Below are 14,881 nucleotides of genomic sequence, written 5' to 3'. Positions count from 1 at the left end.
TAGTCGATGATATATAAATTATTCTTTGGAAGGTTGGAATGATTCTATAACGCTATCCCATAAACAATTTAATTAATGGAGTAATAAAAGATGAATTTTCATTTTGTTGTGATCGCTGAAGAGATTAATATAAGATTTAGTTTCTGAATATTTAAAGGAATCCCCGGCAACAAAGCGTTAATGTTTAGTCATCGACATATATTCCATGACGCGCTACCCTAGAGAATATTAGCTTAATTATGTATTTATGCACGGGAGTGTACACGTGTCACAGTAAAAAACTGTGAAATCTAGTTCTCCCCAATTGATCAAGGGGCCAGTTCAAAGTGACTTTTTCCGAAATTTGTTATGGAAAGGCGCATAACAGGTATGCGCCCGTTGGTAGGCCAATACGAGCATTACTACATAATCTACCGAGACATTGACGGGATTGTTGCTGTTACTAAACCCATTTGACTACGAAGGAATCCTAATTGAATCATACTCGTGCTTTTGCATACCGGAGCTCAATTATGACGACAGCAAAATCTTAACTTTGACATTTATCGCCAATAGCTTCAGATTTACACGACACTTGAACATTTATTTATTTCACTTGTTGTTTCGAAGCTCGGGTGGACAAATGACTGCCAACGAAAACTATTGTTTCTCATTATTAGATCCATTCTTTGCTCGCTAATACAGTAAAGAGCATAACTGATTCAACACACTTTAAATCAGAATAACTTTTTTATGAATGGACCAAACGACTTCAATTTCTCTGTAAGGCTACAAGAATTAGTTTAGTAAATGACGTCTAAAAAATATTTTTTGAAAAAATGCATTTTGTCGGAATTGCAAACAAAATAGTAAAAATTGATATTTACTACTTTTTTAGCTGGGCCAATTACGAAAATTTAAAAGATGTGTTTGGTCAACTCGTATAAATTATATACGCTCTGAAAATTTCATTGAAATTGGTTAATTGGTTTACGAGTTATAAGCGACCAAAAGTGGTAAAAATTGCAATTTTACAAGATTTTTGGCATTTTTACCACTTTTGATCGTTTATAACTCGTAAACCAATTAACCAATTTCAATGAAATTTTTAGTTGGCTACATACAGATTAAATAAAATAATTCCTTTAATTATTTTACAATTTCAATGATTTGACAAATCAATTTTTTACATATAAAACTGTTTATTGGACCTGTGGTGATAGCTTTAGTGTTGAGGTTGTGCTCAGAATTACTTTATTGAGCGACAAAGCTCTTAAATATCCGTTACTTTCTTGACTCGGTTTATTTGATCACATTGCGCGGTCTTTCGTTACAAATGCGCACCTGGTCTCAGGTTCATAAGTATAGTATACATTCGCTTGCCTGGAAAGCTGGTGCCGTTTCCGACATGATGTCTGTATGGTCCTTTTTCTTACGAGATAAGTCTTATATGACTCGGTTGACGCGAGGTCTATCAGAATCGTTGCACACATATTTTCCAGTTAAATAACTATCTCTAACCCTTTTAGTGCGTATCGAACAAACTAAACTTGGCGGAGATTGTTGAGCCAGAATATCTTGGCATAAAAAATTGGAAGAGTTCTGCAACCAGAAATTTTGGCCTTTCTCCTATAAATTTTAGCCTTTTTCCTATGTTCTCCAGTAGATTTGGACGAGAAGATGCGAGAAATGCAAGTTTCGATCCTGGAGGATCAATGGTTTTCAAAATTGATAATTTTGATAATACAATTGTTTGAAAAGAGACAAATAAATTATGAAAATTAATGAACACACTAGAATTGCTCATAAAATGAAATATATGCACTTTCTCGAGAAACTGACTTCATCAATTGTTAGCAGGATTAAAATATTTATCCGGATAAATAAGTGACACACCTACAGAAATTCTTCTCAGGATTGAAATATTTAACTGGACGAATGAGTGATAGCATACATTAAGGTAATAATATAGTAAATATTTTTTCCTAAGAGTAAGTATATTATTTAGGAAAATTCAACTCGTTAACCCTTGTCTATTCTCTGTTAACCCTCAACTTCGCTGTTCAGGAAACTAAGCATTACTCTCCGGTTTTACACCAGTTATTATTCTGTCCCGTGGGAAACGTGCGAGAAACATGCAATAGTAGGCGGAACAGAGAAAACACACGAAGCATGAAAAGGACCACAATAAATTGTCGCGTGGTAGAACAACCGGTTCGAGATCATTACTGTGAAATCGCTCTTACCTTAGGATTTTTTTCATTTCGTCTTACAATTAGATTAAAGACAGAAAAAGAAATACATTTCTCCGACTGCTAATATTCAACACGTTCATCAAATTTTGCAATGAGAAAGAAAGTGTAATCAAAATTAAAATTTGAAGTTAAATAAAGAAAGCACTTTTGTTTCTATGTAGATAGATTCATAGATTTATAGATGTTCAAAAATGAATATTCATGTTAGTGTTTAATGGATTTATAGATTTTTTAAAATAAATATATATGATCTAGAATGTTAATAAGAGATCGTATTTAAAACATATGTTTTAACGTTTATATGTTTATATGTAATTTAATGTTTACATGTAAAACATATCGGTAATAAAAATATCAGTGTATTTTTATTTGAATCATATATAAGTCATATATAAATGTGAATAATATAAATACATAGAAAATGAATAATAGTAAATACATTCATTTTCCAAATCAATTGCAAGAAAAACATTTCAGTAGAATGGGGTTTTTTTTATTAATAATTTTAATAAGTCAAAAATACAATTCACTGTTTCTTTTTATAAATCTTCTAATAACTTCATGGTTTTGCATTTCATCTATACATTTGTGTCAGGAATCCATAAAATACGTTCTTCTTCAATTAATTATTTCTCGATGAAATTTCTGCACACAGTTCACTGGTGTTTGACAAAATTTCTCAGACATGCATAGAATCCACGGTTTACCCATAAAGATACAGTTTCTAAATCTGATGGAGGAATAATGTAAGAAATCGCGATGCACAGAATGTATTTATTAGAGGTGTGCGGACGTCCGAGATATCGTACTCGGTCGGACTGCTTCAAGGTGTTAAACTGCCCGAAATTGTTGGTCTGGGTCCGAAATCGCAATTGTATCGAACTGCCCGACAATATCGGATCATCCAACAGTATCGGACTACCCGAGCGTTCGATTGTTACGGACGCCAGACCGAGACCGCTCAACTTCGACGGACCGACCCGAACACTCGGACGTCCGAAACATAAGACAGGACAGTCTGCACACTCCTAGTATTTATTGACTCAAGAGTTAATAAAAATCGACGATTCATAGTAATACACTTTTTCAATGAGTTTTTTACAGGCGTATTATTGAGCAATAATGTTTCATGAGTTGTAATAAGATTCGACTCGTACATTTAAATGCAGAGCGTGTAAAGTCGCACGTGGAATTGCTTCATGAGTGTTTAGAAAGTGGTGTTCGGCACGCGACTCTGCTTAATGGTGGAACGGGACTGATTCTTCCTGTGGATAGCTTCAAATTTTTCTGTATCAATAAGTTTAGATAGTACCGATTAAAGAGCTCGATTAAAGAGGTAATCTGGTTTTCCAGGTTGATTTTTCACCAATTTTTACCATTTTTTTCGAAGGAACTGTTAAACTTTTCGTGTTAGAATTTTGCACGCAAACTCATGGGTATTTCAAGTACACACTTAATTTTTTTTAAGTCAAAATAATCAGAATTACATGACTTATATATTTTTTATTATATTTTGAAAAACATGTATTGATTGTTGCCATGATCCCGGTCCTTCCGCTGATCGAAAATACAAAAAGGTGGAAGTACAGTAAAGTACAGTAAACATCGCTCATCCCCTCCACTGGGGGGCATACCCCGCAAGGGGTGTGACCCACTACTAATGCAATTACAAAACTTCTTTATTTTTCATTATTCTTTCATAGGACTTTCGTCAACTTATTTGTGGCATTTTTCCGATTAGCAGGACACTAAACACGATATATTTTGAACTATATTTAGTGGTTTAAGTAACGGATACCACAGGATCTGAGAAACAGCACGGACCAAGGTTTTTGTTAGATCAAAACTTTAGTATATATTAAACAGTATGAATATGGCTTATTTATTTATAAAATGGGTTTTCATGACTGATTTTTAAAATATTGTCCGCCTTCAGCACGTTAAGAAAATGAGAAAAAGCGACGGATTAAAAAAACTTTGATTGGGACAAATTGTTCAACCGGAATTCTTTGAGATATCGTCGCAATAGTTAATTTTACGAATTCAAACATACTCTTCGACACATACACTCTATAACAATTACACTTGAAGAAAATGCCAGAAAACGATGTTTTGAGAAGGAAAAACCAGGATATCCCCATTAAGACAAGAACCAGTTATCGTGGGGTATAATCAAATTTCAAATTTCGGGCCACTAATTTGGCAATTTTAATGGGGCGACATTAAAATGGCGTAACGTTACGTATGATTGGCACCGAGAAATAAATTCCCGTGGTCAACTCGTCGTCTTCTCCTGACGAGAGATGTATGAAATTTTATTTAACCCTTTTCCTTCGTTGTCCCGTCATTAATCACGCCAGGAGCCCTATCCAGGGGTACAATCAATGTTTCTTGAAATGACTAATTGCGGGCACGGAGCACACAACGAAAAAAATATTACAATTTCACTTTAATTACGCCGAGCACATCGTCATTACATTTTAATACGAACCGGAGGATTCTTAAGCTCGCTCTGGATTACATTTCAATTTCGGCTCGATGTGTGCCAGTAGACTGCGGATTTTATGTATTTATGCCAGTACTTGATGTGTAGATGAAATGATCAATATATCAATGTATTATTTTCATCATATTAATGCTATGATGGCAATAATTTTAAATTTCATGTATTTATTGCAATAATGAGAAGGTGAAATTGAAAATGTGGAAAAATTAAAAGAACTTACGTATTATACATATTACGTATCTGTTATGCGTCTTACAGCAATATAAAACATGTACTGCATGTAACCTTCCAGCAAACCTGCAACTCTAAACTTGAATTAGATTCTTATACATATGTTGGAACCTGTTTGTTGCTACAACATTTTACATTTCAGTGAGCTGCTTCAGTAACACAATATGCACATGCATAATTGAAGAAGGTTTCGTTACTTAATAAGGAATTTATTTTAACCCAACCTAAAACACTAAATGTATGTAAAAATCATAAAATATTTCAATGTTGCTATTTACGTTATAGAATTACAAAATTCTAACAGTTCTAGTGGGAGTCCAATACAAAGTTGTTTCGAATGTTTTGCGTATCTAAAAATGCTTCTATGTTTGAACACGTTTGAACACTTCATTTATGAAACAAAATATTTGTAATATATTCTACCTACGAAATACTCGATTGCCAAGAAACGAAAGTTAATAAGAACTATCATTTCAATGTCAGTAGAAGCTGATTGTGAGACGTAATTGCGAGGGAAGGTGGATGCAATTGCGGTAAATGTAACAGAACTTGTCAGTTTCAAAACACTTCCATGAATGCGAGTCGAGTGTTACATGAAAGGAGCCGTCGAAAATGGAATTCACGCGAGCTGATTCCGACATCTGCAGACTATGTATACATATATTCTCAATACGAACTAATATTCTAACATTACACATATACGAGAGTGATATAATTGACACACCACAAACCATTCGTACGAGCAATCATTAGAGAATGATTGTAATATTATTCTATAGAAAAGCTATTATATTTTTACAACTGATTTTAAGAGAAAGTATCGTACATTCAGTCCGTTTAAAAATTTTTGTTAGGATGCAAGGCGTGTGTTTGTAACTGTATAACTTATTGTCCTTGACATAATTATCATTTATGCATATATAACAAAAATTGGTACGTACAATATAAAGCAGTGGACATATTTAAAAAATTTGTATGATAACAGCAGACTTTGTGAAGCAAATTACTGGAAATTTTTGTCGCTCTTTTCGGCGCAATATAATTGAATTAAATAACAATTCCTTTTCGATCCACATTTGCTGAAACTTTCCTTCAGGACCGGTGTGCATCTTCAAGTTAGCTCGCACACGTTGCGTCACTTGGCGCATTCTATGTAATCTAGAGTTGCGACAAAGTTTCGCAAGGGTGTTCCAACTAATTATATCCAATAAAAGCCGCGAATGAAATCGCGCATAATAAGTTCGATACGCGGGGACGATAAATTGCGTACCGGTGCCGATCGTGGGCTTAAACGTCCCCTGTAATTTGTAACGGAATCTCGAAATCCTCGAAAACATGTGGTCCCGTACGTGTCACTCGTTAATTTCACTGCGGGCACGGCTGCTTCACTTTCGCGGCCTATAAACCTCTGAGATTGAAATTCCACCGTACGAATCCCAACAGAGAACTTTCGAGCAAATTGCAATCATTAGTCTCCCAAACTTCTTTGATTGTAATGAAATTATTGCTGGGGCCGCGCGGTGCGTCGCACAGCTGTGGATTTCGGCCGATTCGCAGGAGGTACGAGTCAAAGAAAACGAGAGAGAAAGAGAGAGAGAGACGCACACAGTGAGATGGAGAAACAGAGAGAGAGAGAGAGAGTAGTCTTGTCGTTCAATTGTGAAAGAAAGAAAATTAATGCGAATCGCCATCAACAGCGTGTAAATTTCAATTTCAATGATAACGACCCTGCCGTTATGCGAACTATTCGGTGCACCGAGTTCATTCCTTTGGTCATCGCATATTTCGCAATACTAACTTGTTCTTACATTGGCGTGTTTACAATTCCATGGTGTACCACTGGTTATTAACGAGTTATTTGCCTTTGTTGGAGTTTTGTATTCAGTGATTTCGTCCTCTTAAGAAACTCAATAATTCATGAGAAATTCCTAGATGTCGTTAGCAGTTCTTTCAGGTCTCCGTTTGTTCCTCGAATAAATTTCGTGCGTTTAGTTAATATGCAGCATGTTGTAACGCGCGAAATTACGAATTGTGCAGCTACGACCTATTCTGTGTCGGTAGGTATTGTTTATTCTTGTCTAGGGAGATTATCTCGTTTTATATTCGGAGACTGCTATTATTTATGATTTTATCTGCGTTGCATATTCTCATGGATTTCCAAGTCTTGCTACATTTTCTTTGATCACTTCTGCCATGTATTATGTAATGCATTGTGCGAAACTAATACCAGATTTCAAAAACGTGAGGTCGATTTATTATACTTCCAAGTATAGTATAGTATATTTCGGGCACCCAGCAGTTATTAATTAACTCCACCTTCAACAATGCACTCAATTTTCTTATTATTTTTCTATGAACAAGAATATCACTGTGTGCTTGATAATTTAGCCAATGCATTAAACAAATCACGAGTAAGTACAATAATTGATAGTAAGTAGACTCTGGATTTTTATGTAGAATAAAAATTGTCCTCATTATTTACAAGGAATAAAAGCCAAATAGAGTTGCTTTCCCTAATAATTTTACAAAATTGAAAGTAATGCCGTATTTTAACGAGTCAGACTCGTCGTCATGAAGATTTTAACAATGTCTAACAAACATGAATGTTATGTAATCAATATTTAAGCATATTAAAATAAACGTTGCCATAGAAAAAATATAAATTTTCTTTTCCCTCCTACGACATTTTTGGGTACAAAGACGTTTTAATCGCTGTAACTGTAAAAAAAATGGTACGGCAAGGAGTTAAATTGTTTTGTGTTTCTTCTATCCATTTTCGTTATAAATGCGTACAAGTTACATACTGATAAATAGACTAGTAAATAAGCAAAGATTAATAAGAAAAGCTGAAAATTGACACAAATTGTCAGACGATAGTAATGAAGAAATTGGACGATCGTTTCAAGATCAGTGATTTATTTAAGTAACCGAGAATGGTGCAATGGAAATTGCGATTCGATAACAACGATCATTTTTCTACGTAACGGGTACCTTGAAGCATAATCGTTTTTTGAACGACGCCACATTGTTTACACCAGTGAATTGCGAACTAGAAAGCCACTGGGTTTCTTTGTGGCGCGTAACTTCATAAAAAGACCACAACGTCTGTAAGTAACGTGTAAATTGAAAACAGTGAGACCTACAGTTTTCATCACGCAATTTTCATTTCACGTAAACCACTGAACATCAGCGGCGCGTAAAAAAAGTGCTTGCACGGTTTGTATGCAGGCGTAGAAACCTTGCCAACGCCAATTACCGCCGATTCGATTACATAGAAAAAGAAAATTCCTATACTGCGTGCTTCCTGGTATAGAAAGTTCACAATTCTCGATGTCCTAACACAGCATCACGGCCATGTACACCTATAATTTGCACGTGACGGGGCGACGCTATTAATTTAGAACCTTTGCGGTTTTTTGGGAAAGTTGGTATTTACGTGTGAACAACCAAGTGGTGGTCAATGTGCGCACATAGTATTGGGTTGGCAAGAAAGTACTTTCCGTATTTTAAGGTGAAATAGAGCCCAATTGCTACAATAAATCTTGTCGTCTGTATTCTTATGCTGTTAAGTAAATTATTCCGATTTTATTGAGTTGACTGAATTTATTAAAATATATATAAAGATCCTTAACTCATGGCAACCCGTCTTCCAACGAGTATACAAGGTTGCCGAGTCGATCATCTACAACATCTACATAATTTGTGAATCCTGAATTATCATTTTTAACTTTCACTGTTACATTTATTTAAAATATAATCAGTGTCTGCAGAATATAAATTATAATTTCAATGAGTCGATTACAATAAAAAACATGATTCAGAAACTTTACAGTCTTCGTGAGGGGGGGGGGGTGTCAAGTGAAAATCGTTTCAATATGAACACATATCAAACCGACATTTTTCTGTTCTTTCGTATATCTTTTAATAAATTTGGAAAATTCATTATTCCAATTTATTTTGATTGAAAGAAGCTAGATCCATTTATTTACTCCAAGACACAAGACACAAGAAGATAATTTGTCCATAATTTTTCTATTGTCCTTTTGGCTATCTCATCACTCGAGTTATATTCCTTGTTACCCATTTTCTCTCGTCTTCTCTCTTCTGTTTGCTAGTCTCGCGCTTCCTACTGCCGTCTCTGTTCGTTTTTATAAGTTCTTTCTTGTAGTCTTATTCTACCTGACAGGGGAGGCAAAACCACGCTCGTTAGCTCATACACCTGTGTTCACCTGGCCGAGTACGAATTTTTCATACGGGGACCCTTCGTGGGTCCGAGTATACTAAAAAAGAACGAGACGAAAATGTTCTCGTGCCTCGTGTCACCGAATACATTCGACGTCACAGATTATTAATCTGGCTAATAATTTATACGTGGATGTGAACATTTCATTTAAATTTTTATTGTCCTATATACTCATTAATAGACTGCGGATCTTTATGCAAAATAAAAATTGTCTGCATCGATTGCAAGGGATAGGAAAACTAAATCGAACGTTATTTCTTCCCTTAATGATTCGAATACAAGAGAAATCATACATTGACATCTTCAATTTGTAAAATTTTCCAACAATTTTTAAATTAATCTACTCAATTTTGCTATAAATGCACAAAAATCCGCAGTCTATTTATCCATAAATAAGATTATTATAAAGTATGATATCTAGTTTCATTCAGCGTACCTAGTTTTGACTTCTAAAAACAGGTTTCTTGTAAAGAATTTTGGCTTTCGAAAGAAATCTAAATCGTTGTACTGCTGATATTTGGCTCTTTTGACTAATCAGATAGCCGACCACTGCTCTAACACAATATTTCTAAATATTTGCTTCGTCGAATACTCGTTTTATTAGATATTTGATTAGAAATAAAATTCTGTGGACCATAAACTGTGTGTGTGTGTGTGCCCTTGTTCCCTGTGTACTAATAAATGTACGAAATAAATGATTGGATCGTCCCGTGTCGGCGATAGCAACAAATGTATATGCTAATGCGAGAAAAATATTGAAATAAGCTAAACAACGCTATTAAATCAGGTGTTCGTATTCATTTTGTGAGGTCCGAGGGCCACGTGTATTTAGCAGGGCAGAAATCCCTGGTGATCCGCGATACTTCCCACTGCGAAATACGACTGTTCTTGCTATTCAGAGTGTGGCCCTTTATTCTATCGAATGAGAGATTTGGCATACGAGACGTTTCAGGATAAAATCGCAAACAGCCGAATCGCAGCGCGCCTTTGGTCGGAACCACCGAGGCTGTTCGCCGGAACACGAAATGAAACGCGCGCACCTGCCCGTTCTCCGGTCTCTCCTCTCCTCATCCCTTCTATCCACAGTAACGTATCATTCGTGGACCCTAAAAGTAAGCAATAATAGTTATTAACCGGCAGGAAGATGTGATTCCTCCGTTCTCTAAACATTGCACATCGCGTGCGATAATATTCCGCGTGCTCCTTCAAGGACCACCAAATCAATGATGGTTTTACTCTTCGTTAAACGACATCGCTCAGCATTCACTCGGCGCACAATCAGTCCTCGATAAATTAGACGGCGCATTTTCCTCAAAACTGGAGATTTTAATTGCGTGTACACTTACGCCATTTGTAAGACTGTTTCTCGCGTGCAAGTAATATTCTAGTAAACTCAACTGTTTTTACTTTTATACATTCCTCCGGGTAGAAATTCGCCTATTTTCTTCTTGATAATTAAACACGCGTGACGAAACGTACGATTAAGTTTGTGTAAAACGTTTGTAACGTGTGTAAAACGTAGTATATCTTCAAAATATAAATTGGAGATTTAAAGTTCACAGCAGAAATGGGCCAAGTTAATTTTTTTACTAATATTGAAAAGTTTCGTCACCTGTTTGGTTTAATAGTTGATTTCAAAGTAAAAATTAGTTTCAAAGTAAAGTCTGAGAACATTTGAAATAATTTTCTCCTTTCTAAAATTGTTATTCGAGGGTTCGTTAAGGAGCTATACACGAAAACACGGACCAACCAGAGCCCGACTTCTGCGGACGGTGTCCGCCTCAGCTAATGCCAACTCTCTGATTGGTCCGTGTTTATAACTCCTGAAGAAGGCCTCGAGGAGAACGTTTTTCGCAACGGACAAAATTACTTCAAATGATCTCAGGAATCGCCTTCAAGGCGAAACGCTTTCAAGGAAGTACATTTTTCTGACACCCTGTATAGGAAAATTACTGATTCGAAATTGTCGATTAGAAATTTCTCTGGTTCTGAGTCGTCCAAGTGTCCAACAATGAGATAAGAGACATGGCAAACATTAATTTGCTTCGATGTCGATCATAGTCTCACATAAAAATTAATAGATCCAGCACAAAACAGAGAAAACATTTAATGAATTGGAAAATACTGTTGCATAAAATATGAAATAAACGGATATATACATATTACCTTGTAAGTTATGTATTATAAAGAATTAAAAGAACGTAAGAAATGTTCAATTCCAACATCTAAAGATAATCAAAGAAGAAATTTCAATGTGGCTGCGTGTCTTGCAAATAATGAAGATAATTTTTATTTTGCACGAAGTTCCACAGTCTTCTCATAACATTTTGGTTCTTTTATAATGGATGGGCTGCAAAAAGGAGTGTAGCTGTCAGTGAAAGTATGTAGCTGTGTTTATAAAATGAGAAAACGAGAGATTTTTCTAGTTTTTCTCTATGTCTTTTTTGATTCGCCGATGAAATGGTCGACGGGACTAGCAAACTACGCCACTGCATTGTTCGTCCTTCGTCTCTCGCGTCCTCTTCCCTCTTTTTTCCTCCTAAACAGACGGCTATAAAATATAACCGAAAGAATCTGCCGCCTTACTACATACAGTATCGTGGCCCTTTCGCCCTGAACAAGAGCGTTGGCAAACGTAAGACAACTTGCTGAGGGGAAGTTAAGTGAACTTCTTCCTCCCTCTCCTTCCCTCCTCCCCATCCCAGTTTCCTCCCTTTTCGTCCTTACGGGGACCAGCTCCCATGGGCCCCGTGGGCCCCGTGGCCCTTCCCCCACTCGTTGACCAGTGATGCGCGTGCCAGAAACCAAAAACACGTGCCACTATGCCGAGAGACCAGGCCGCTCAATTAAAAGGGCGCTTGCTATACATATTTAATAGGCATGCATCAACTGTACGAAACGATTAGCACACGCTCGTGGTGTGAATTACTTCAACCTTTTCGACCCTGACCGAACATACAGTGGATTCAACAAATATTTAAACATTTCCGATTCTCGAAAGATTGTCAATATTTTAACATCTTTCGTTTCGTTTGTGTAACCAATACTTTAGAGTAAGAGTTTCCTTTCATATTTTCGGAATATGAAATAGATCAGCATAGCCAGTAGAATTACACTTCTGTGTTTCAAGATTGTAAAGAATGAGGAAGGATATACATACGTATATGTATAATATTAATAGTTGAGATTACGCTTTCGCAGTTTACCTTCCAAAATAAGAAAATAAATTCGCATTGCTTATAAGATCAATAATATTATTCCGTTAAATCGAACTGAAATTAAGATTAAACTAGAGGGTTATTGTTGCTCGCTCGCTTCGCTCGCTCGCGAGTAGGGTTGTTTTTGCTCGCTCGCTTCGCGAGCTCGCGGATAGGACTGCTCTTGCGAAAGGGTTAGTGGTACGCATGGCTAGTAGTACCTATAGCTATTAACGTTTTTTTTTATTTGGTGTGACTCTCCACGAGCCACACAAAGAACTTCCCGATTCGTTAGTTGCAGTATATTATTATCATTATTAAGTGTACGTTTTAAGAAGATTATACGTTTTCAGGGAAATTCAATAGTTTTCTACTTATCAAAATGTTTGCTATATGGCGTCGCATTAAACGAACATCGCAGGCTCGTTGCTCGCTTGGTTCCTTGTTATAGCATACTAATGTTGCAAAATAAATTGTCTTAATTAGTTTTTCGCAAACGATACAACTCCTCATTATCCGGGTTTGCAGTATTGATCTTGGTTTTCTTCGATACTGTTAATTTAAATTGTCCCAAAATATATAAACCGCGCTCGATTTTGAAACTCTGCTCAGTGCTACATACAACATTTGTAAAGTTCGCCTTTCTGATTTTTTAAAATCCAAACATACTTTCTCGTCTGTTTGTCCCTGACTTTTATGAATCGTAATCGCTTCAGCAGGAACCACTGGAAATTGACTACGTGTGATTTGATATTTTTCCTCACTCGACATATTTACTTGATTCGATATTTTTATTATTGGTGTAAAATTTTGATCAATATTTGCATTTTTCATATAATCACGATAACGAGTTCTTACTTTCACTCCTACTCTGGCCAATTGAAAATCTAACCACAATATAGACGGAATTTTAGTATTTTCTTGAAAAGTAATAAATTTTAATATTCCGCATGCTCCATTAACCAATCCGTTTTCAACATCAATATTATTAATAATTATCATATAGTTTATATTAATTTTCAATTTAATCTCAGTTAATAATTCGTTTTGAACTGATTGTTTTTTTAAAGATTGTAATATAAATTTTTTTTGTACTTTCATCGATATTCTTTGAAAATGTATTCTCGGGAGTAGATATGATTAACTCACTCTTGCATTGGGATAATTTTCGATTATTGTAAGCGAAAACATCATCGTAAGGTACAAAAAATTAAAAAAAAAAATTTTTTTTTAATTTTAAAAAAATCGAAAAAAAAATTTTTTGTGTAATTACGTTTGTTCCTTCGGTGGAAACTTTCCGTTCTCTCGTATAAATTGCATTGTTGAATAAACTTCTTTCGAAAAAAACTAAAAAAACTAAAAAACTACTTGACCAAAATGGACTAAAATCTAATCAGCTCTAAGTTACAGCGGGGCACATCGATTGCATCATTCATCATCCTGATCGCGTTGTTACTTTTTCTGAAAACGTTAACGAAAAATTTGATTACATAGAAACGGCCATACGCACACACACACACACACACACACACACACACACACACACACACACGAACATTTTGCTGAAAATAGTCTAAAATGACTGCAATGACCATGAAACGTGAAGATCTGCTAAAAAATCGATTTTCGATTTTCGGGGTCATTACAATAACTTCCCTATAAAATCGGGAAGTTAAAAATTTAAATTAAAAGAATTTTTCAGTATATATCATAAATATGTTTTGATCGTTTAATTAACCCTTAGTGACTCAGAGAGTCACCATCAAAAATTGCTGTACCATTATTCACAATATTATTTACATTATTTTTTAAATATATTGGTATCTAATCAATTATTCAACTAATTTAAATTATACTAATTTTGATTATGTATATATATATATATCTCTCAATTTCATATTTATACAAAGAAAAAGATTAATATATTATTGAATATTGGAGTTATTCGAGGTTGAAAGAAATGTTTAATTTTCAAGTTAAAATAGCACCGAGAGCAAAGGGTTAATACATATATTATCCCATAGGATTAAATAACACAAAAGCGCTTCAAAAGGTCTTATCTCACTGTTGTTTTAGAAAATTGAACAGTTTAATTTACTATATATACATACCTTATACATAGTGAGGATAGAAAATAAAAAAAAAAAGAGTGACAACAGCACGTGGTGTTCCCAAGCGGTCACCCATCCAAGTACTAACCACGCTCAGCACTGTTTAACTTCGATGATCGGACGAGAATCGGTTTTTTTCAATGCGATGTGGCCGTTGTCTCTGGAACTGATCCAGCAATGAATGATATAGAACTTAATTTCCATAATATCGTACGTAGAAAAATGTTTAATATTTTCTTTGTAACATATATACTAATAGCTTAATTAACTAACTAGAATTCTTTCTCTATTTATTTGTCCGAGTTAATTTTTACTGTACATTTACAAATGCATTCATTTTTATGATTTTTTAAATGCAT

General features: G+C 35.1%; 1 non-coding gene across 1 annotated transcript; it reads right to left on the bottom strand.

The window, feature by feature from the left end:
* Positions 1-14,561: 14,561 nt before the first annotated feature.
* LOC143214718 (5S ribosomal RNA) lies at positions 14,562-14,681 on the bottom strand. Its single transcript, XR_013010200.1, has one exon. It is a non-coding gene; the product is annotated as a 5S ribosomal RNA (ribosomal RNA).
* Between the last annotated feature and the right edge of the window lie 200 nt (positions 14,682-14,881).

This window comes from Lasioglossum baleicum, chromosome 12 (genome assembly GCF_051020765.1).
Source record: "Lasioglossum baleicum chromosome 12, iyLasBale1, whole genome shotgun sequence".
In the NCBI taxonomy this organism is placed as follows: Eukaryota; Metazoa; Arthropoda; class Insecta; order Hymenoptera; family Halictidae; genus Lasioglossum; species Lasioglossum baleicum.
This window is presented reverse-complemented; position numbering and strand designations above follow the sequence as displayed.